The sequence below is a fragment of the Primulina eburnea genome, chromosome 4 (genome assembly GCF_022965805.1).
Source record: "Primulina eburnea isolate SZY01 chromosome 4, ASM2296580v1, whole genome shotgun sequence".
Classification (NCBI taxonomy): domain Eukaryota; kingdom Viridiplantae; phylum Streptophyta; class Magnoliopsida; order Lamiales; family Gesneriaceae; genus Primulina; species Primulina eburnea.
In genome coordinates, this window is record NC_133104.1 from 45,053,477 (window position 1) to 45,059,441 (window position 5,965).

Here is a 5,965-nt window from a genome sequence, read left to right on the forward strand (position 1 = left end):
ATGATGATTTTTTTTTCTTTTTATGTGGTTTTGTCATTTCTTTAGTATTTCGTGTCTTCTTATTTTCATATTATACGTGTTTTGCCCTTTCCTTTGCATTCGTTCTTTTCTTAATATTTATTGATATTTCAGTTCTTTGTTTTCTTACCAGTATTTCTCTTGAGTTATCGTTTCTCCAATCCATCCACAATTATTGATGTTATTCTATTTTTAGTCGAGACAGACTTGTCTAATTTGAAAAGAAAATTGTGATCTTATTTTCTTTGTTGATCAAGTATTGTTACATGCTCCAAGTTACTTTTTTTATGCAATATAAAATTTGTAGTTATTGGGAATATGTAATAGATTATTATAATATTATTCAAATAAATATTTTAATTTGTCTTAGTATACATGTCAATTATTTTTTGATGGAGCAACCAATAAATGTATCAGGAATCTCTTCGAACAACGTCACTCTAGCTATTTCATTTTCATTTTGGACCAGCATTGTTATCTTGTACTTGAAAATTAATTGTGAGAAAGTTTAAAAAAATAATTAAATGTTTTTAAGCATGTAAAGTTAATTACAGTTGCAGTACCTTAGGACGATCTCGATATTCAGCTTCACACAATTGGTGCAATCAAACCCATTGGTAATTTTGGTAACATAATTGAAACAATTGCAGCAACACGCTTTTTATTGATTTATTTTCAATTTTTTAAAGCTTGCTTTGATGTAATAATAATTGCTCTACATGTAATGTTATAAGAGTGAACAAATTTAATTATGGATAAATCATCTCAGCCATCACAAAGCCATAAAGGAATATACAATATCATCAAAATGTTTTGGTTCAAAACAACAATTCATAAAAGACAAATCACAATTTAAATTAATGAAAGACTTAAAAGACAAATCACAATTCTAAAAATATTGACTCTTTAGATAATAATAATAATAATAATAATAATAATAATAATAATAATAATAATAGATATATAGATAATAATAGATTAATATTAATAATTAATAAAAATCTATAAATTAATGAATGAAATAAAGATAATTCACAATTCTAAAAACATTCACTCTTTTATATAGCTAATAATAATAATAATAATAATATTTGGCTCTTTTATATAGGTAATAGATAATTAAAGTTCATTAATATATAGGTAAAAGAAATAAATAGATTATATATATTTTAATTAATATCAATAATTAATTAAAATATATTAATTAATGAAATATTTAAAAGATAAATCACAATTCTAAAAACATTGAATCTTTTATATAGGTATAATATAATATAATATAATTATATATGTCATATAGATAATAGATAATTAAAGTTCATTAATATATAGTAATAGAGACAAATAGATTAATTAATGAAGGATTTAAAAGAGGGTGAGTCTCATGTGAGACCGTCTCACGGAACATAATCTGTGAGACGGGTCAACCCTACTCATATTCACAATAAAAAGTAATACTCTTAGCATAAAAAGTAATACTTTTTCATGGGTGATCCAAATATGAGATCCGTCTCACATATACGACCCGTGAGACCGTCTCACACAAGTTTTTGTCTTTAAAAGATAAATCATAATTTTAAAAAGATTGGCTCTTTTATATAGGTAATAGATAGGTAATAGATTATATAGGTAATAATAATAATAATAATAATAGATTAATATTAATAATTAATTAAAATCTATAAATTAATGAAAGACTTAAAAGACAAATCACAATTCTAAAAAGATTGGCTATTTATATATATATATAATATATATATATATATATAATATAATATAATATAATATAATAGATTTTCTATTTTTCCAGAAAAAAATGTCTATTACTATGTTATATTTTAAAAAATTCATAAAATTTCAATATACTGCATATTATATCTTCAAAAAAAAATCAATCATCAAACGAAAATAAATGTCATTTGAACTCTAAGCATTATTTGATTTCTCATTATATTTTAGAAAAATATATTTTCAAAACACACACGTCTTTTCAGTTCTAATCACTGAATGTAAATATAAAGTGAGTCTTTTGATTCACCCCAAAAAAATTGAACTATCTTTTAGTCATTTTTTATAACTCAATAATAATATTTAGTACCTAACTTTTATACATTTCATTTCATCTAACGCTGATGTGTGTCACAGCTATAGAGTGGATGCTTCTAATCTTTAGTGGATATGTTGTGATTTGTGAACAATAATCACATAGTTGAAGCTGATTTCTGAATAATAATCAGCATGGAATTCCCAAGCTAGGATTCCCAAATCTCAAGGCTCCTGAAATTTCAGGTCTGTTGTCTGTTTTTGCAGCTTCAAGAAAATTCCCTACATTTTATTGGTTTTACCCCGCCTTCTTCTAAACAAGGCCTTGCTTTATTGGTTCGGGTTATTGTGGGCTCCTTTTTGGCTGAGGTGTTTGGATAATAATTATTCAATGAGTGGAGGATGCGTATCATTAATGAAAATGGCTTATTCTTGAGGCCAAATCAAAAGTTTGCAGAGAAGGTGAAATCAGTGGAGATTATAGAGAAAGGAATAGTTGATTTATCTGTTACCGAGATTGGTGTTTTTTTATATTAATGGAGGGCTCTTACTCAATTCTATCTCCTTCTGGAGTAAGTTATGAAGGTACTTTGGAAATTTCATATTTTGCTTTTCACAAAATGGTAAAAGTTTGATCCTTTTCAACTTCTATATGCTTGATGGCTACTTGAAATTTTGTTTCTTTGAAAACTAACCACTGTGTATTTACTATAATTGTAATTGCTACTATTGTTTTAGCCAGATTCTGTCTCTTTTCTTCTTGCATATCACTTCAATTCTCATACTTTAGAGTAGTACTTTTATGTTGCAAATGCACATATTAGTACCATTTATCTTTATTGTTGAAAATGTATGGGTAATTACTGTGCTCTGCTTATGGGAAAGAACCGAAGGATGAATGCGTATTCATAATTACTGGCTATGTTGTGTATTTAACAAACTATTTGATTTCTTTAACGGGATGCAGTTGTAGCTCTGATAGCTATAAAGAGTGATTTACATGATCCATATAATGTGATGGAGTATTGGGATGCAACTTCTGTAGATCCTTGTAGCTGGAGGATGGTGACTTGTTCCTAGGATGGCTATGTTTCTGCTCTGTCAGTTGCTAATTGCTATCACCACTCCTCTTGCTGGAAAATGAGAGAAATTTTTCTATCTAGGTAGGTTTTTCCGTAATATTTTAAGCTCAGAATCCGGGCCGATCCGAGAATTCGCTGGAGGGGACTAGACGGGATAGACAGCGACTCAATGAATTTTTTTTTGGTTTTTTTTTTTTTTTGGAGTTGGGGGAGTCCTGATTTTTCAGACAACTACTTATAAAATTCGAAACCTGTTCATCTTATAGCCTGCTAGATCCGCTCTGCGTTTGATAACAAGTTTGGGAGCAAGATTTATCAAAATGAGTACCGGCAGTAATTAGTTTGTATTCTTTCTTGCTTTTACAGATCTCTTTTACGAAGTGGACGGAGACAATATGCGTGCCATCATACTTCGCCATTAGCTAAAATGGGATATACTCTGAAATGTGATTACAAAGTCATATGAAGTAATAATGTCTATAACTGATTCTTGATGGTAAATTTTACTTGTATCAGAGGGCTACCTAGCCTGAGCTTGTCTGGAACCTTGTCGTCTAGGATTGGAAATCTTACTAATCTGCAGTCTGTGTAAGTTATTCATGTCCACAATGTTCTCGTTTATGCTAAATGTTCCCTTAATGTGAAGTATTCAACTCACTGAAATGTTCTTTGAACCATTGTAACTAACGAGCTGATTATTTCTCCCATTTGGGCATACGTAGGTTGCTGCAAAACAATAATATTTCAGGTCCAATTCCGTATGTCATTGTAAAATTAGAAAAGCTTCAAACACGGTCTGTCCAGCAAAAAGCTGTTTGGTGAAATACCGGATTCTCTGGGCAATCTGAAGAACTTGAATTATCTGCGAGTTTTTAAGACTTTGCCCTAAAAATTTGGCGTTTGCATGTTCTTTACATTGATTCATATTCCACTATCCTTCGAGCAAGAGAGGCATCTTAACAACAACAGCCTCAGCGGACTGGTACCCGACTCTCTTGCCAAAGTCGAAAGCCTTACCCTTGTGTATGTTGCTCCTTTCGATTTCCCGTTTCCCGATCAATGTTGATTGTGTAAGTAAACCAATGTTGATTGTGTAAGTAAACCAATTAGTCCCAAACATTCTTGAATAATTAAATACTTGCATTATTTATGAATTCTTTCAGGGACGTTTCTTTCAATGATTTAAATGGTCCTTTGCCAAAATTTCTGCCCGAACATTTAAGTAGGTCATCTCTGTGTTTCTTTGACGGATCATCTCTTGCATTATACCTGTCTCATTGCTGGAATTTTCCATTTCGAAGTAGTCAGAAATTCCTTGATTTGTGGGCTAACTTCTCAGAACAATTGCTCTGTCTGTACTATATCCACAGTGGTGGTCCTTCCCACCAGATGCTGTTAAAGGTATATTTCACTTCCTCCCCGAGCATTTCATTGCTTCTATGGAGTCTAAATATCTATCTTTTTTCCAGAACAATCAAACATAAGAGCAAAACGCCGTGTTGCCATTGCTTTTGGAACGAGTTTTGTCGCCGTGTTTTCAATAATCATTATTGTTAGCTTGCTCAGTTTGTGGAGATGTAGACACAATCAGCATATTTTCTTCGATGTTAATGGTAAGTTCAACTTAACATGTTTGTTGCGTACCCGGAGCAGCTTACGAGAACTTACATTTTGTTGGCAGAACAATATGATCCTGAGGTATATTTCGGCCACTCAAGAAATTATACATTTAAGGAACTCCGAGCTGCAAAGAGCCATTTCAACTCAAAGAATATACTGGGGAAGGGAAGATTTGGTATTGTGTACAAAGGCCAGTTGCATGATGGAACTGTGGTGGCTGTCAAAAGGTTAAAAGATTACAATGCTGTGGGCGGTGAAATACAGTTCCAGACAGAAGTAGAGTTGATCAGTTTGGCTGTTCACATATATCTTCTTCTTGAAAATGAGCGATCGGTAAATTTTCATTGCTTATAAATTTGATCGATCAGTTTGGCTGTTCACATATATCTTCTTCTTGAAAATGAGCGATCGGTAAATTTTCATTGCTTATAAATTTGATCCTGGGCTTGCCGTGGTTAGTAGGAACAAAGGGTTTTAAATAGATGGTGATCTTGAGAATTTGTGGATACATAGTTGGAATAGAGCCAGATGCGTCTTTTCAGATTATGAAAATCATTCAAGATAAATATGATGTATTATAATAAATTATGCTCTCTCTTTTCTTTTCTTTTTGCCTTTTAACAATTTCTAAATCCTTTGAATATATATTAAATCATTATCCACTATGTCCTCTTTTCCACCATTCAAGTTGCTCACCTGGATCTACTCTGATTTGGACTGCCCCGTTAAATTTAAATGCAATAATTAAGCAGATGGAAAAAAAATAGAGAAGAAACTATTCTTAAGAAAGTTTTGCCTTGCTGGGAACATACAAATTAAAATTCAAGAATGATTACTTATCGTGTAGTTAAACAATATAAAGCATTCTATGGTTGACTACACGTTTATCATGTATATTGCATGCTTTTGATATCAGTGAATCCCACTAATTATTCACACGAATCACCAACTTTCCCCCCAAATCAATTAATCTTCCACTAATCACAATATATACAAATTGATTCAAACATCTCATAAGTTCACATACATTACTCTATAAAATTTAGTCAGTACCGATCCGAATTGAACAACTTTTAGATATGAATCTAACTTTTAAAAGAAACCCCATGAGTCACAACATACACGGTACATCCATATTATTTTAGACTCATAACGACTTTTTTGAATTAAATCACTATCTTGAAGACAGTATAAAAACTAGA

At 31.1% G+C, this 5,965-nt stretch overlaps 1 pseudogene; it reads left to right on the forward strand.

Annotated features, from left to right (window-relative positions):
* The first annotated feature begins 2,313 nt into the window (after positions 1-2,313).
* Positions 2,314-5,356, forward strand: LOC140829519 (protein NSP-INTERACTING KINASE 2-like; annotated as a pseudogene).
* Positions 5,357-5,965: the final 609 nt, after the last annotated feature.